Here is a 19738-nt window from a genome sequence, read left to right as displayed (position 1 = left end):
AAAAAGTTTAGAAGGCATAGGGGCCATTTTGCCCCATTTTCATGAAGTCAAACCCACCGAAAAAGATCGACTTCTTCGTTTCGCTGAACGAAGATATCCACGAGCTCCCTAGTACCCTAGAAACATCAAAAATAGGGTCACCCGAACGAAACGAAGAGCGAATAGCTCAAACATTACCCAACTCAAGCTAGGGTTGGGAGAAACTCACCTCAAGTGAAAAACCCTCTCTAAATCCTCAAATGGAAGGTAGAGGTCTTCCAATCTAACCTATATATAGGTTCCAAACCCGTCAATTAGGTCTCATAACCCTCAAATCCAAAAACCCCCAAAATAAACCCTAAATCCCAAAATCTAGGGTTTCATCTAGAAAAACCTAGGAAAACAAGTATCAAATGGGGATTATAAGCTACCAACCTCAAGAGAAGCCCCAATCCAAGCTCAAAACCAAGTAGGGTTGGAGTTTGATCCTCCACAAGGCTCCAACCGCATGCTCCAAGCCTCCAAAGGTGGAAAATGAGGAAGAAGATGATGCCCCAAGGCCTCTATGCAAGCTCCTTTTCCTCTTCTTCTCCTTCTTCTCCTTCCCTTTCTCTCTCTAGAAGTGTAGGAAGAGTGTGAGGGAGAGAAAATGAGAGTGAGAGGGGAGGAGAGGCTGCCTATAGCCTCTAAAGTAACAAAATCCACATAGGCCCCTCAAAAACTCAAATTTACATCAGCCCGGACTGGGCAGTTTTCGCCCAGAGGGACCGGTCTCTCCCCAGCAGGGACCGGTCTCTCGCTGCGAACCCGAAAAACCAGCGTTCGGGAACCGGTCTCTCCCTGCGCGGGACCGGTCTCTCCCCGCGCAGACGGGCTCGGGGACCGGTCTCAACTGCCAAGGACCGGTTGCCTCGCCTGCTGCGCGGTACTGTTCACTGGGGGACCGGTCTCTCCTATCAGGGACCGGTCCCCGAGAGTAAAAACTCTCAGGACTCTGCCAAAACTCTCGAGATCGAACTTTTAGGCCGGTATACCATCGACGGCCCTCCACCAAGTGTGGAAAAGTTCGGAATACCAATCGAACACTCGAACCTCGCAATTTGCAAAGATCCAGTGTGCTACATAGGGTTTGTAGCCTACCTCTTGAGCTACACCAATGGGAAGAGGAGAGGGAGAGGAAGATGCTCCTAGCCTCCTTCTTCTTCTCCTCCTTCTTCTTCTTCTTCTCCTCCTTCTTCTTCTTCTCTTTCTTCTTCTCCTTCTTTGTTATCTCTAGAGAGAGAGAGAGAGAGAGAGAGAGAGAGAAAGAGAGTGAGAGAGAGTGGAATGAGAGAGTGTGAGGGAGAGAAAGAGCTCAGCCCACTCAAATAAAGGCCATTTTGCATAAAAGTCCCTCAACTTTCACTCCTGTACACTGCCCTCACTGGGCAGTTCTCGCGCGGAGGGACCGGTCTCCCCGACTTGGGACCGGTCCCCGAGAGCTTCCCTCGGGCGCACGCGTTCGGGAACCGGTCTCTCCCCGGGAGACCGGTCCTCGGGAGACCGGTCCTCACCTGGGAGACCGGTCCCCGAGAGCTCAATCTTCAGGACTTAGTCAATTTTTGGCATCTCTTGCTGGGTCCACGTTCGGGAACCGGTCCCTCCCGGCCAGGGACCGGTTGCATCACGCAACCCCGCTACGCCCAGTCAGGGGAACCGGTCTCTCACCTGTAGAGACCGGTCCCCAAGAGCAACATCAGCCCAATGATGCAATTTGCCTCATTTGCTCTCGCGGACTCAACTCCAAGGCACTTTTTGTGCTTTGGACAATCTCAACTCCCACAAAGGGTATACTTTCGACAATTAGTCGATCCTGGATGAAGTAAAATCCTCGTATTTCGAGAATTCACTTCCTTACAATCAAGCTAACCCAAAGGAAGTTCATCTGAAAGTTGTTAAAAGGATTCTTCGATATGTTAAAGGTACCACCGCATATGGCCTATGGTATCCAATAGGAATATCTCTAGATCTGATTGGTTACTCGGATGCGGACTGGGCTGGTTCTGCAGATGATAGAAAAAGCACTAGTGGATCGTGTTTTTATATTGGTCATTGCCTTGTTGCATGGCATAGTAAGAAACAGAACTGCGTTGCACTCTCCACTGCTGAGGCTGAATATATTGCGGCCGGTAGTTGCTCCACTCAGTTGTTGTGGATGAAAAGCTTACTGAGTGACTATCGGATCCCTTCCACAACTCTTACAATTCTTTGTGATAACACAAGTGCAATTAACATTTCTAAAAACCCTGTCTTACATTCTCGAACAAAACATATTGAACTAAGATATCATTTTTTAAGAGAATTGGTCGAATCAAATATTCTTCAATTTGAATACATCAATACTGAAGATCAACTTGCTGATATTTTAACAAAGCCTTTGGATTGAAAACGTTTTCTACATTGACGAAAGGCTATTGGTATGGATCTTCTTATCTAGAATCATTCTACGGGCCATAGAACATGCATAAATTTTTGTTTCTTTGCATATCTTTCAATTTTTATATGATTGTTTTTCGCTTTGGTTGTAAAACCCATGATATCGCTTTTCATTGATTCATAATATGTTTTGCTTAGTCACTGTCAATTTTATTCTCTGTTGTCATATTTTTGAAAAACTGAACCATTCAAATTCTGCCTTAGTATAATTTGCAAAATTCAACACCTTATTCTTGAACTTTAAACAGTGTTTTTGTTTTATTTGATTATGAGCTATGATATGAATAACTATTTCCCTATTTTTGAACTTGTGATTCTATCTTCAACTTGGGGGTTGCACTAATTTAGGGGGAGTCTTTCCGGTGATTAAATTTGATAAATGAAAGGATGTGGAAAGAGTTACATCCCTGCTGGAAGTGTGAAAACTACCACCACATAGAGGAGAGAGCTACCACTCCGGTCGTCCGGTCAGTGTGTGAAGCTACCACATGTTTGATTAAAGGATCTCTATTGTTAAAAAGCTAAATGCATCTGAGGATGAATGGAGATATTTAAAAAAAAATAAAGGGGAGAATATATATATATATGAGGTGCTTTTGGAGATGATAAAATTTATGTCATATTTACTACATCTCCTAGGCGATATAAGGTGGATTATGAAAAGATACTCATAGAGCCACTCCTTCGTCGAATAGTGTGCATAACTCAATTTGCTCATATTATCTTGATTTCAGGATTATGGGATCTTTTTATTCCTCATTTTAGCAAATATGATGATAATACAATACAATAAATTTTAGATCTTGACTGATGTGTGGAATTTCGCATTATACTTATCTAGAATTTATTTGGTTTGTCGGTTCAACAAATCTTGACATTTTGAATATTCTTGACTTTGGCTTTGTTTAACATATTTATGAAATTTATATTTAACATTATTGGGGACTCACATTGATTAATTTTTGAAGTTGGGCATTGTGTTTAATTTAAAAAAAAAGGGGGGGGAAATTTTTTTTGGTACGGGGACCGGTCCCCTGTCTTGAAGGACCGGTCCCTCCGCCCGACCACATATATTTGTTTTGGTCTGATCTGTCTCTTACTTTACCAAAACTTTCTCAAACCTTTTCCATGAACCGCCTGAGTCTCCAGAGGATTTTTGCTTTGATTCTTCTTGGATTTCTTCGCATTTTCGGTAAGTTTTTGGGATTTTGCTTATTTCTTACTGAGTATTCCGAAAATGTGATTTGTTTGGGATTTGATCTTGCAATCTTGTTGGATTTCTTGATTTTTGCTTTGATCTTTGATCTAGACATGTTGAACATCATCAAATGTGTTCTTACATATTTCTTTGTGGCCCTAGAATTTTCTAGACAAATTTTCTATTTTTTTGTTGTTAATTTAAAAAGGTGATATGTGTGTTGTTTTCAAACTTGTTGTAAACAGGGATCTCTTTCGAAAATGTTTTCACTATTGCTTGTGCTTGTGTTCCTGATGGCTGGTGGTGGTCGTGGTGGTAAGCGCCATCGTTCTTCGGCTTAGCAACCTGCTGAGCAACCGGTTGACGATGTTGGTAGTGAATATGCTCCTGACGAGGAATCTGAAACTGAGTCGATCGATTGGGAAGCACTTGCTCCGGAAGTGTTGTCGAAGAAGAAAGGAAGAGAACCGGTAGTCTCAGAAAAAGGAAAAGGCAAAGGGAAAGGCAGAGAAAAAGGGAAAGAAAAGGAGAAATTGACGTATTCACGTAGTCGAAAGAAGAGTAGTGATATTGAAATTCATGAATCTTCCACTGATTTACCTCGCCGCAGTACATAGGAAAGCATCATAGATCCGAAGAGACGCTCTATGTACTCTTCGAAGCATTGTATTGGTGAGCGCAATGTTGGAGTTCCGAACTTAATTGAACGAGTTTCTGGTCTTCAAGCTTTGTTTTTGTTTGAGAACGGGGATCTCTACGAAATTTGCAACTTTTCCGAACAGACTGGATATTGTTTGGAGTTAATTCGGGAGTTCTATATGAGAGCAGGTTATTTGGAGGATTCAGATGGTGGGCCGTACATCTTCAAGACCTCTGTGCGTGGCGTAGAATTGACGATTACACCTGCTACAGTTGCTTCTGTCCTTGGTATGCAGGCTCGGACTGATGGAATTGAGTATTTGCATGCTGGTTTTGATGCTATTCAGGATCGGCGACGGTTTATGAATGGAGTTTGTTTGCCCAACATAGACCCTAATGGCATTTGTGTTATGTCCAAGGAATTGAAGATAGAGTATCGTTTCCTGAACTTTGTAGTTTGCTACAATATTTTGCCGTTGGCAAACACTAAGGTGGTGCGTTGGGATCGTATGCTCTATATGTACTTGCTGGGTCAGCCGACTGTGGTTCGTGATAGGGGTATTAATCTTAATGTCCCGTTCTTGGTATGGCGACGAATGGCTAAAGACATCAAGACTTCAAGTCAGTTTGAGAGGTTGCCTTATCCGCTGATCATTATGAGGATTCTGCGGATGTTTGATGTGGACTCGAGATGTTCATCATATGAACATAGTCTGGGCGTGATTAGTGAGGCTACTTTCATTAAGTCTTCGGTGCAGCTTCGTCCTCAGTCACAGCGTTCTCCTCCGCGTCGTTCGTCTCAACAGCGGTCCACTCCACCTCCTGGTCCGTCCCGTCATTCTACAGAAATGTCTAAAGAAGAGATGTTCGTTTCCTCGATTTATCGGGAACAACAACGGCTCTCGCTGGAGCAAGAACGGATTTCGGGCGAGCTTCAACGGATTTCTGTAGATCAGGCTCGCATGATTGCAGAATAGGAACGCCTCGTAAGGCAAGTGAGCAAGCTTCGTCGTCTGATGAAAGCACTTTTTGACAAACTGGGATGTTGTAGCGCGGATATTCCTCCTCCCGGTGCTGATTCAGATTGAGTGTAAGGATGGGGTTACCTCTTTTTGTCGTTTTGGCGTTTTCTTAACAAAAAGGGGGAGATGATGATGATGCTGCTTTGATGCTGATGTTGATGAGTTGACGTTTTGCTCTATGCTTGATGTTTAGGTTTAGTTGATGTTTAGTCTTATAATACTCTTGACTTGTTTAGTTGATGTTTTGCTCTATGCTTGATGTTTAGGTTTAGTTGATGTTTAGTCTTATAATACTCTTGACATGTTAATTGAATTCATTGCAAATCTTGATGTGCTGTATGGAGAATGTTTTGCAAGGTATTTCAAGACTTCAAGACTCCATGTCATGTCTTAAGTCATAGAGTTTGTATTAGAATGTGAAAGATGTATTTTTGTTTTTATTGGATCGATCATACAGAAGATTGTCGTTTTGTGATTGCGATAATCTTCTTCTTTTTCTTTTAGTTGTGAATGAGTATTGTAATGATTTTATATTTTGTCACGAAATCGCCAAAGGGGGAGATTGTTAAGATTTTTTTTGGTTAGCGACTATCGTGAAGTTTGAATGGAGTCTCGAAGAGTTAAAAGACGAAGTTTGAAGAAAGAATAGGAATTTGGAGGTCAAAGACTTGTTCACATATTTTGAGATCTCAGGTATGATTATAAATAGTTTGTGGTGAGGTTTTATTGTTAAAATATGTTTAGAAGACCTAGATTGTATTTTTGTTGATCAAACAAGATTTGTCTGAAAATCTCAGGGCTCAGGGACCGGTCCTTGATCAGAGGGACCGGACCCATCAAGCTTCTCTGCATAGAAGTTTTGGGAGACCGGTCTCTGGTCTTGAAGATCGGTTCCCGTAAGTAGTCTTTCTTTCTGCGCGGGGAGGGACCGTTCTCTGAATTGAGGACCGGTCCCCGTACGCATGTTTTTCAGCTACGCAGCGAAGGACTGGTCTCCAACTTGGAGGACCGGTCCTCCAAGGACCGGTCTCCTCAAGAGGACCGGTCCCTGAGGACGACGTCAGTTTTTAAAATTGTATTTTGCAATCCTAGTCTACTTCTAAGTCTTCTAAACCTATAAATATGATATGAGGGTATCCATATGATGTATGCTTTGAGAGATAATGTTTTAGAAACTCAAAAACTTGATTTGGAGCTTTTGATCTATGTTTTAAGTATCAAGTTCTTAGATCATCGATTTGATTCTTTGATTCCAATTCAAGAGTTCCTTGAGGATCAAATCGATGATGTTCTAAAAAGGGTTTCTCCTCATATCATATATGCTTTCTAAGTGTTTCAATCACCACAAATTGTGATCTCAACGAGCTTCGGATGGAGCAAATGCACGTTGATCGCGTGTGAGGCCGAGAATTCGGTAGACGCATCGAGGAGTCGAGGCGTTGACGCTGCGAGGATTTGCAGCAGGATTGATCGAAGGACTTTGATCGATTGAGGACCGGCGAAAACAATCTACAACGAGGATTCGGTAAATTGAGTCATGTATTTTCGGTAAATCACTTGTACTCAAATTTTCTTAGTGGGTTTCTTTGTATGATCGATCCCGTGGGTTTTTCTTTCCGGATTGGAGTTTTCCCACGTTAAAATTTCGGTGTGTTGATTTTATTTTCCGCATTCTCTTTTAATTTGCATCGAGTTTATTTGTTTTTGCCGGTTACACCTATTCACCCCCCTCTAGGTGTCTTTTACCTTTTAGATCCTTGGGATCCATATCTTACACATCATGCCTGGCCTGTAAGCGAGGCAATCCCATCACGAAGTCCATGATGATTTTCTCCCACTTCCACACTGGAATAGGTAAGCTCTGCAATTTTCCTGCTTGGACTCGATGCTCAGCTTTCACCTGTTGGCAAGTTAGACATCTAGCAACAAACTCACCAACGTCCTTTTTCATCTTGGGCCACCAATAAAGCAACTTCAAGTCCTTGTACATCTTGGTGCCTCCCGGATGCATCGCATAAAGTGCACGGTGTGCTTCTTGAAGAATATCTTCTTTAATACCCAAATCCGCCGGTACACACAGCCGTTCACGGAAACGCATTAATTCATCACTGTCCACAGTAAAGTCACCAGTGCAACCGTCAACCATTTTAGCTCAAAGCCTTTGTAACTCTACATCATGAGCTTGCTTTTCTTGAATTCTATCCAAAAGGGTAGGTTGCACCACCAAAGCCATCAGTTTCAAAGGTGTATCAGCAGCCACCACCTCCAATTCTAACCGCTTCATTTGCTCGATCATCGGCGGTTGAGTAACCACAAGCATCGCCAAGTTTTTCGTCGATTTTCGACTTAGCGCATCCGCCACCACGTTAGCCTTGCCCGAGTGGTAAAGAATAGTCAAATCATAATCCTTGAGGAGCTCCAACTATCTGCGTTGCCTCAAGTTCAACTCCTTCTGAGTGAATAAATACTTTAAGCTCTTGTGATCCGTATACACTTCACACCGCTCTCCATATAGATAATGGCGCCATAGCTTCAATGCAAAGACTACGGCCGCCAACTCCAAGTCATGAGTAGGGTAATTCCTTTCATACTCTTTTAACTGGCGAGAAGCATACGCGATCACTTTCTCGTCCTCCATCAAAACACAGCCCAATCCATTAAAGGAAGCATCGCTATAAATCACATACCCTGCTCCAGCAATTGGCAAGGTTAGGATCGGGGCAGTCGTCAATTTCTGCTTCAACTCTTGAAAGCTTCTTTCACACGCATCATTCCAGATAAACTTAACGCCTTTATGCGTGAGCTCGTGAGGGGAGTAGATAACTTAGCAAATCCCTCAACAAACCGTCGGTAGTAGCCGGCCAAACCAATAAAGCTCCGTATCTCGGTAACACTCGTCGGCCTCGGCCAATCCTTGATAGCTTCAATTTTCCTCGGATCCACAGCTATACCCGATCCGGAAATCAAATGGCCCAAAAACGACACCTCTCTAAGCCAAAACTCACACTTTTTCAATTTGGCATAGAGCTGCTTTTCCCGAAGCACTTGAAGTATAAGTCTCAAGTGTTCCTCGTGATCCACATCACTTCGGGAATAGACCAAAATATCATCGATGAATACTACGACGCACCTGTCCAGATAAGGCTTAAAAATATGGTTCATTAGATCCATAAAAGCTGTTGGGGCAGTAGTAAGCCCAAACGGCATAACAGTAAACTTGTAATGTCCATACCGTATTCTAAAAGCCGTATTCGACACATCCTCAGGCTTGATCTTCAACTGGTGGTATCCCGACTGCAAGTCGATCTTGGAGTACACACTAGATCCCTGAAGCTGATAAAAAAGATCATCGATCCTCGGCAGCGGATACTTATTCTTGATCGTGACTTTATTAAGTTCACGATAGTCCACGCACAAGCGAAGTGATCCGTCATTTTTCTTGACAAATAGGACCGGTGCTCCCCAAGGTGACACACTCGGTCGTACAAAACCCTTATCCAGAAGGTCTTGCAACTGTGCCTTCAGCTCTTTCAACTCAGCTGGTGCCATCCTATAGGGCGCTTTTGAGAATGGAGTAGTCCCGGGGACGAGATCTACCACAAACTCAATCTCCCTATCAGGTGGCATTCCTGGAAGCTCCGCTGGAAATACATCTCCAAACTTCCGCACTACGGGGATATCCTCAATCCTAGGAGCGTCGACGTCGTCCCTCAACACCACAGTAGCCAAGTAGGCTACACAGCCTCTGCTAATCAACTGCCTAGCTCGAGAGGAGCTAATAGTCATCGCAAACAGCGAACTCTGGCATCCACGGTACGCAACCTCCGCCTGCCCCGGCTCTCTAAAAGTCACCGTTCGATTCTTGCAATCGATAGTGGCGAAGTATTTGGTCAACCAATCTATGCCCAAGACAACATCAAACTCTCCAAGTTTGTGCAAAGCTAGCAAATCCACGGGCATGATCCAATCTCCTACCCGAATCGGGCAACTGGGACAAAACTCCCTAATGTCCAAGGAGTGGTCGGGGACGACGACACGTCCCGGATGCAACAAGGAAACAAAAGGGATGCCATGTAACTAGGGAAACAACCGATCAATGAATGAATGCGATGCACCGATTTCAAATAATGTACGAACTCGAAAGCTTTTAATAAAATGATACCTGCAACCACATTCCCGGTTGCTGTCGCCTCCTCAGTCTGGGCTGCGTACATGCGCCCGCTGGGGGCCTGTCGTGACCCCTCCATCTGCCGCTGAACTGGTGGCCGCCCAGCCTAGTAGTGAGCAGAAGGCGTCCCCTGGCTGGGACCCGGTGAAGCTGGTGCAGATGCCGATGATGATGCTGGAACTGGGCCCCTCGGGCAATCCGACTGGAAGTGGCCCTCCTGGCTACACAGGTAGCACTTGCCCCAACTGCACGAACACTGCCATGGAAAATGAGGTCCACCGCAGATCACGGAGCGCGGAGCCTGGCGACGATCAGGTCCTCCTCGCTGAGTGGACGAGTCACGCCCTCGCGACTGGCTCCGGCTCCTGGGATGCCTCGGCGGCCTCCGTGAGTGCGTCTGACTCGCACCCTCAGCCGCGGGCCGCTTGCCCTTCCCCTTATCCATGCCCTCGCGACGCTCTTGCACTCCACGGTGCCGCTCTCCACGATGAGCGTGAAAGATATGGATCCCGAGGATCTAAAAGGTAAGTAACACCTAGAGGGGGGTGAATAGGTGTAAAAACGGCAAACTCGAAAATCTCGATGCAAATAAAACAAAGTAGCGAAAAATAAAATAGCACACCGAGAATTTAACGTGTGAAAACTCCAAATCGGAGTGAAAAACCCACGGGACCGATCACGCGAAGAAAATCCACTAAGAAAACTTGAGTACAAGTGATTTTGACAAAAATACACGACTCAATTTACCGATTTCTTGTTGATGGTGATCTTCGCCGGTCCTCGATCGATAGGAATCCACCAATCGACCTTGCTGCAACTCCTCGCAGCGTCAACGCCTCAACTCCTCGAAGCGTCCACCGAATCCTCGGCTTCACGCGAGATCCACGCGCCGAACCTCCTTCCGGAGCTTGTAGAATCGAAGATTTGTGATGATTTAACCTTTGAATACCATAAGCTATGAGGGTTTGTCTTCTAATCAAACATCAACTTGATTCTCGAAGAAGATCTCGAGTAAAATCGAAGAATCACGTCGATTGTTGATTTTCCCGAAACTTGTTATGTGAATAGAATCATCAAAACGAAAAAACAAGTTTCTAGGGTTTAGAATCAGTAAATATTCAAAGCCTTAAACTTTTAGATGACCCACATAGCTTATTTATATGTTTAGAAGACTTAGAAGTAGACTAGGATTGCAAAAAGTCCTTTTTAAAAACCTGTGTCGTCCTCAGAGACCGGTCTTCTCGAGGAGACCGGTCTGTGAGAGACCGGTCTCTCAAGTGAGGAACCGGTCCCTCGCTGCGTGACCAAAATCACAACGTTCGGGAACCGGTCTCTCAAGCTTGAGACCGGTCCCTCGCTGCGCGACAGAAATACCAAGGTTCGGGAACCGGTCTCTCATCTCAGGGGACCGGTTGCATCAAAGCTCACGCAGTGAGGACCTTAGGGGAACCGGTCTCTTGACCTCAGGGACCGGTCCCTGAACACAGAAAAGTTCAGTAAAATATTTTTAAAGCAATCTAAGCCTTCTGAACTTATTCTAATCAAATATCTTCACCACAAATGATCTTTTCCTCATACCTTAGGTGCCGAACTTTACGAGTGAGTCTTTTTTCTTCAATTTAGATCTTTTCTTTAATCTTCCGTAATCAACTCTTTCAAGACTCTATTCAACATTACGAAATCCGCCAACCTATAAAATTCTTAACAATCTTCCCCTTTGGCGGTTTCGTGACAAAATATATTACAAAGTTCGTACACAACTCATAAATAATAAAAAGAAGATCATCGTAATCACCAAACGATAATCTCCTGCATGATCGATCCAATAAATGAAAATTACACTTTTACAACCTTAATACAGACTCTATGATTTAGACATGGAGTCTTGAAGTCTTGAAATATTCCAACAAAAACATTCTTAAAACGAAAATCAAGATTCAAGTATACTTATCAAGATCAAATATAAACATCAAAACCTCAAAATAGTACCACGTCACCAAGTCAGTTCATAATCAAGCACCTAATGTTTGAGCACCTAAGCAAACATCTAAATTAAATTTACACAACTTATGCAAAGTAAATCTAAACTAAACTCTTCATCATCATTGAGCCATCCATCATCATATATTCATCTCCCCCTTTTTGTCAGAAAGCGCCAAAACGACAAAAGGAGTAAATCCCGGAACATCTAATCTGAAGCATCCCCTGGGGGTAAATCTGCTCTGCAACACCCTAACTTGTCAAAAATCATATTGAGTAATTACTTCATCTTGCTCACATCCTTTCGTATCGCAGCCTGCTCCGCAGACAATTTCTGAAGCTCCTCAGATAAACGTTGTTGCTCACGATACACAGAGGAAACGGAGATATCTTCCTCGGAAATGTCCATAGAAAGACGTGAAGAAGTAGCAATAGCAGGAGGTGGAGCAGCGGGAGGGGAAGAAGCACGCTGAGACGGGGAACGAAGCTGCACCGAAGACTTCACAAATGTCCGTTCATTGATCCGACCCAAACTATGCTCATATGATGTACAATGAACATCCACATCATGAAGTCGCAGAATCCGCATGATAATTAATGGAAATGGCAACCGTTCATTTTGTCCAGAAGTTTTGATGTCCTTCGCCATTCTCCGCCAGATCAAAAATAGGATATTCATGTTGATATTTTTTGCACTCACAATATCAGGCCGAGCCAATAGATACATGTATAAGATGCGATCCCATCTCAAAATCTTCGTGTTCGCGAGAGGCAGAATGTTGTAGCAAACCACGAAGTTCAGAAACCGGTACTCCATTCTGAAATCTTTGGACATAACCATAATGCCGTTTGATTCAGTCCCCGGCATGCAAATAGTGTTCACAACACGATTCCAATCGCGAAGTGAGTCGAATCCAGCCTGTAGATATTCCACTCCTTCAGTCCTAGCTTCCATTCCTAGCACAGACGCTATCGTATCAGGAGTAATTGATAACTCAACACCACGTACGGAAGTGATGAATACGTACGGGCCGCCGTCGGAGTCACTCAAGTGACCTGCTCTCATATAGTATTCTCTAATCAATTTCAAACAGAACCCAGTTTGTTCCGGGAAATCACAAATCTGATGAAGATTACCCTTTTCAAATAAATCCTGAAATCCCGGCACACAATTAATGATACTGGCAACTCCAACATCACGCTCACCTATACAATGCTTAGACGAGTACATTGACCGTCGAGCGGATGGAACATCCTGCAGACTGTGACGTGGAGGCTCAGAACTCGGTTCTCTAATCTCAACACCGCCAGATTTCCGACGACCGGTATAACCAGATGCCTTTCCTTTTCCTTTATCCACGACTTTGCCTTTCCCTTTATCACTGGCTTGTCCTTTCCCTTTCTCTTTTTTGGTATCATTTTCTTTAGGCAACACTTCTGGAGTAAAACCCTCCCAGTCCGGCTCTTCCTCCTCAGATTCATCACCTAGGGCATATTCACTCCCTTCATCTTCCGGTTGATACTCAACTGGCCGTTTACCCGAGGAGCGCTGTCGTTTGCTTTCGCGACCACCCCCGGCCATAAGGACCACAAGTACAAGAATCCATGAGTACATTTTCGAAAAAATCACCTGTTAAACATAATGAATTTTACATATGAAACATAAGAATATTTCTTAAAAATTTCAGCAAATTGATATATAGGTGCTAGATAATCCTAGGGGCCACAAAACATGAGAAGCATGAACAACTAAAACAACAAAAATCAGAAAAATCACATGATTTCCAAAAAAAAAAAATTTTAAAAAAAACTAGGTTTTGATGATGAAAACCTACAAAAATTGACCAAAAAGATGAAGAAATCCAAGAGAATAGGAAAACAATAGGTCTAAGAACAAGATCAAAGTATATTAAAGCAGATTTAGCTAGATCTTGAGAAGAAACACCAAAAAAACCTGAACAAAAACTCATTTTCGGAGTATATGATGAAAATGCAACAAAATCCGAAAAACATACCTAAGATCAGTGCTAATCCACGAGGAATGTGAGGAAAAATCGATCTGGAGGTAAGAGAAGTGAAAGAGAAGAAGCAGGGAAAAAGAAGAAACGCGTACAAGACACATCGAGCAGAACCCTTTTATCGGGTCGGGCGGAGGGACCGGTCTCTCCTGTCTGGGACCGGTCCCAGAGACTAGAATTTTAAAAAAAATTTAAAATAAGCCCCAAAAATTCCAAAAAAAATATATGTTATTCCACAATGTTTAACCAACAAAAATAACCAATTTTCATTCCGAACAACTTCAAATAAAAATTCATAAATAAATTTTGAAAAATCAATTTCAAGGATACTCAATTTTGCAAAATTGTTGACCCGAAAATCAATGACAATTCTAGATACATATAAAATAAAATTCTACACATCATGCAAGACCTAGAAATTAATTGTATCGATTTATCATCATACTTGTTAAAGAAAATGTATAAATAATTCTCAGAATCGTGAAATTAAGATAATATTTTCAAATTGAGTTATGCACAATATTCAAGACAGGAGTGGCTCTTTGAGCATCTTTTTATTAACATTCCACCTTATATCACCTACATGATGTAAAGCTCTTTGAGCAATTTCCTTTCTATCTCTGAAAAGTACTTCCCTTTTGTTTCATAGAGATACTTTAATCAACATGTGGTAGCTGCACACACTGACCGGACGACCGGGGTGGTAGCTCTTTCCTCCATGTGGTGGTAGTTTTCACACTCCCAGTAGGGATGTAACTCTTTCCACATCTTGAATATCAGAAACTTTCATAGCCAAAATTGGAAAGACTCCCCCTAAATTAGTGCAACCCTCAAGTCAAAAATATTATTTCAATTTCAAAAACAGAGAAAGAGTTATTCATCTCAAAACTCATAATCAGACAAACAATAGCAACATTCAAAGTTCGAAGCATGAGGTGTTAAATTTGATTCAGTATGCAAAACAGAATTTCAATGATTTGATCGTTCAAAAATTATGCCAATATAGAGCAATCTTGACAGTGATCAATCAAAAATTAAATATGAAATAATTAAAGTTACGAACCGATTCATCTCCCAAAACTAGCAACAATAAATAGGAAATTCAATCATCCCACAAGCACAATCAGAATATACCGGAAACCATTCACAAAAATAAAATGCAACATGCACATGATCTATGGCCCAATAGAATATATCTAGATTGAAGGATTCATACCAATCGCTTTTCTTAAATGCAGAAAACGTTTTTGATCCAAAGGTTTGGTTAAAATATCTGCAAGTTGACTTTCAGTCGAAATATATTCAAGTTGTAGAATGTTTGATTCAACCAGTTCTCTTAAAAAGTGATATCTTAGTTCAATATGTTTTGTTCGTGAATGTAAAACAGGGTTTTTTGAAATGTTAATTGCACTTGTGTTGTCACAAAGAATAGTAAGAGTGGTGGAAGGGATCCGATAGTCGCTCAGTAAACTCTTCATCCAGATCAATTGTGTAGAGCAACTCCCGGCCGCAATGTATTCAGCTTCTGCAGTTGAAAGAGCAATACAATTCTGCTTCTTACTGTGCCAAGCAACCAGACAGTGTCCAATGTAAAAACAAGCTCCACTAGTACTTTTCCGATCATCTGCAGATCCTGCCCAGTCAGCATCGGAGTAGCCGATTAGATCAAGAGATGTTCCCATAGGATACCAAAGTCCATATGCGGTTGTACCCTTAACGTACCGAATGATCCTTTTAACAGCTTTCAGATGGACCTCCTTAGGATTAGCTTGATAGCGAGCACACATTCCAACACTAAAAGCAATATCTGGCCTGCTCGCAGTCAAGTACAATAGGCTCCCAATCATGCTTCTGTATTGTTTCTCATCTACGCTCTGTCCTTCCGAATTCACTCCAAGTCCTTTGTTACTTGTACCCATTGGAGTGTCAAATTCCTTTGCACTGTCCAATCCAAATTTCTTAACCAAATCTTTCGCATATTTGGATTGACACAAGTGAATTCCATCTTTAGTTTGTTTGACTTGAAGTCCAAGGAAATAATTAAGCTCCCCCATCATAGACATCTCAAATTCGCTTGTCATCAATTTAGCAAAATCATTGGCATCTTTATCTTTAGTTGCTCCAAAGACTATGTCATCAACATATATTTGTGCCACAATGAAATCATTCTTGAAGTGTTTTACAAAGAGAGTTCTATCTGCTCCCCCTCGGTTATAGCCCTTTTCCAAAAGATATTTTGTCAAGCGTTCGTACCAAGCTCGCGGAGCCTGTTTTAGTCCATAAAGTGCCTTTTTCAGTCGAAAAACGTGATTTGGAAATTTTGAGTCTATAAAACCTTTCGGTTGTTCAACATAAACTTCCTCTTTTAAAAATCCATTTAGAAAAGCACTTTTAACATCCATTTGAAAAAGAGTGATTTTAAAATGGCAGGCAATCGCGAACAAGATACGAATAGATTCAAGACGGGCAACCGGGGCGAAGGTTTCATCAAAGTCTATTCCCTCAATTTGTGAGTACCCCTGAGCAACAAGTCTCGCTTTGTTCCGAACAATAGTACCATCCTCATTTTTCTTATTCTTAAAGATCCATTTGGTACCTATGATGTGTTGTTGCTCAGGACGAGGCACTAATTCCCATACATCATTGCGAACGAATTGACCAAGTTCTTCTTGCATTGCATTTATCCAATATTCATCACGTAAAGCTTCGTCAATATTCTTTGGCTCAATCAAAGATACATAGCATGCAAATTCACATTGTAGTTGACTTCTTGTTCGCACTCCAACATTAGGGTCCCCAATTACATTCGATAAAGGATGATCTCTCGACTCTGTCAGGGGTGTAGTCTCAGGAGATATGCTTGGGATTTCAGATGAGGTGTTTTGAGGCTCAGATGAATCATTTGAAGCAACATTTTCAGAAGATGCAATGGAATTGTCAAGTGCAGAAACATCATCATTCACAGGCAATACAAACGGAGAATCATTATCATCATCATTCACCAAAGAAGTAGAAGAACCATTCACAGAAGAACTTACAGAAGAAGCTTCATCTACTTTTATATTGATAGATTCTATCACCGTCTTAGATCGTAAATTGTACGCACGATAAGCACGACTTGTAGTAGAATAACCAAGAAAAATCCCTTCGTCACTTCGAGAGTCAAATTTTCCAAGATTTTCACGATCCCGAAGGATAAAACATTTACTCCCGAAGACACGAAAGTATTTAATATTAGGTTTCCTACCAAGCCAAAGTTCATACGGAGTATTCAAAGTACCCGGGCGCACATAAATCCGATTGATAACATAGACAGCCGTGTTCACTGCTTCGGCCCAAAAGTGTAAAGCAATTTTCTTACTATGAAGCATAACACGAGCCATCTCCTGTACAACCCGATTCTTGCGTTCAACCACTCCGTTTTGTTGGGGTGTATAGGGGGCCGAGAATTCATGTTTTATACCATTTGAAACACAGAAATCAACAAATTTAGAATTTATGAATTCTCCCCCTTGATCGCTTCGAATGCGTACAATTTTATCATTTCGTTCAGTCATAAGACGAAGACAGATTTCAGAAAAAGAATTAAAAGTATCAGCTTTTTCTCGTAAGAAAGCACTCCATACATAGCGAGTAAAATCATCAACAATAAGCAAAATATAACGTTTTCCACCCAAACTTTGAATCCTAGATGGTCCCATCAAGTCCATGTGAAGTAACTCTAGAGGTTTAGTTGTCCCTAAGTGGTTCAAGTTCTTATGTGTGGATCTAGTTTGTTTCCCTAATTGGCAACCCCCACACACAGTGTTCTCTTTATAGTCAATCTTAGGTACACCTCTAACTACCTCCTTCTTGGTTATCTTAGATAGCTCCTTAAAATTGATGTGACCTAGTCGTTCATGCCATAAAGTTTCAGTTTCTAATGACGCTAGGTTACAATGTTCAGTGGCCGAACTAGGAACTACATAACAATTATTCTGAGATCTAATGCCCTTTAAGAATAGATTGTCATCACGAGTCACATGGCATTCTTTATCAGAAAAGTTCACCGAATACCCATCATCACACAATTGACTTATGCTTACGAGATTAGATTTAAGCCCTTCAACATAAAAAACATCATTCAACGTAGGGCCGTCTGAGATAGTCACTGTTCCTTTTCCAACGATTTTTGACGATCGACCGTCTCCAAAAACAACAAGTCCTCCGGAGATTTTGGTCAAAGAAGTAAACCAATTTTTATCTCCGGTCATGTGACGGGAACAGCCACTATCCAGATACCAAGATGAGTTATCGTAAGCATGAAGTGAAGTGTGAATGACTAGGCATGGGAAGAGTTCACCTTTGCGCACCCAAACCTTACGTGTTTTGGGTTGTGTCCGTTCGCTTGCTTTTGTTGATCGTGGCTTGTCGACGATTTGAATTGACTTCCCCTTCATGTCCTCCTTCTTTGGTTTCCATGCTGGTTTTGCCTTTGGCTTCGGAGTATTTGGTGTCGGAATTTGGCTCTTCTTTTGTTCTATCTTCTTTGGAGTCACAATTGACTTTAATGTCATTCTAGGGTCACTCTTCAAGAGAGCTATCGAGCTCTTTCCCTTTTGAAAGCAGAATTTCTTTATATGTCCTAAAACACCACAAATATGACAAGTTTTGTTAGCCAAATTATTTTTAGGAGGGACAAACTTACCATAAAGTTTAGGTACAGCAGTAGACGAGTTTCCATCATCGTTCTTCGTAACTTGATCAATATATGTTCGTTCATAACCAAGTCCAAGTTTATTTGTCTGACCAAGTCCAAGCATCTTATCTAGTTTGCTCGAGCCAGATGAAAATTGGTTCAAATCCGACTTCAGTTGAATGATCGTCTTGGTGAATTCCATATTTGCTTCTCTAGCTTCTGAGTTTTGTTTGGTAAGATGCTTGATGTTCTCCGCCTGAGTCTCCTTTTCATTTTCAAGTAACGAACACTTCTCAAGCAAAGAATTGTAAGCCTTGGTCAACCCATCTCTCTCTTGTTCTAAATCCTTTGTTAGAGAGACCAACTTTGAATTTTCTTGTTCCAACTCATGTAGACTACGCCGAAGTCTCTTGTTGTGTTTAGCCATCTTCTTTGATTCAACAACTAATTGTTGATATGCTGCGACCATGTCATCTTCGTCCGATTCTTCATCCGATGAGTTCTCCGAAGATGACTTCTCTTGTATAGATGTCGTAGAAATCGAGTCAGTAGATGCTAGACACATGAAAGTTGAATCCTGTGCAAACAGTGCCGTGGCATTTACATCCTCTTCGCTTGAAGTAGAATCGTCAGATGAGGAGTCGTCCCAAGTCATAGCTTGCATAGCTTTCTTCTTCAACGTCTTTTTATTAGGACAGTCAGACGCTATATGGCCAAAGCCCCTACACTTGTAGCATTGGATTTGACCTTCACCGCTTTTCCTCTCTTTTGTGGAGTCCTTTTGAGAGTTATCAGATTTTCTGTATTTTGACGAGGAAGAAGAAGACGGACCCCCTTTAGATTTGTTTGTCTTTGATGAACTAGACTTGGGAGGAAACTTCTTTCTAAAGTTCCGACGGAACTTCTTTGTTAGAAGTGCGAGTTGTTTCTCAAAGTCCTCCAAGCTTTGCTCCGACTCTGAATCTGATGAGGTTGACGAGACATCTCCTTTTGTTGATTTTAGAGCCATGCCTGAGGCTTTAGAAAAAGACTTGGAAGAAGACGAATTAGAAGGAAAAGTCATTTCATACGTTTGAAGAGCACCAACTAGTTCATCTACTTTGAGTTCATCCGGATGTTTTACCGTTTCAATGGCCGCAACCTTGGGACGAAAACGTTCGGGAAGAGTTCTCAAAATTTTTCGAACGATTTTTGGTTCAGAAATTTTTTCACCCAAATTTGCACAAGTATTGACAATATCTTGAAGACGAGTGTAATACTCGGTAAAGGTTTCATTTTCTTCCATACGAATAGCATCAAAACGACTAGTCAACATTTGTAATTTCTGAACCTTTACCAAGCTTGTACCCTCGTGAGTAATTTGTAAAGTGTCCCAAATTTCTTTGGCGGTTTCACATGCTGATACTCGTGAAAATTCAGTTTGATTCAACGCATTGAACAAAGCATTGATACCCTTCCCATTGAACGAAGATAGTTCGTTTTCGTCTTTTGTCCACTTAGTTCTAGGTTTCGGACCGGTAACATTCTCGACCACTTCAGTAGGATGTTTCCATCCGAATTCAACGGCTTGCCAAACCCTCT

Source organism: Ananas comosus, linkage group 2, assembly GCF_001540865.1.
Source record: "Ananas comosus cultivar F153 linkage group 2, ASM154086v1, whole genome shotgun sequence".
Classification (NCBI taxonomy): domain Eukaryota; kingdom Viridiplantae; phylum Streptophyta; class Magnoliopsida; order Poales; family Bromeliaceae; genus Ananas; species Ananas comosus.
This window is presented reverse-complemented; position numbering follows the sequence as displayed.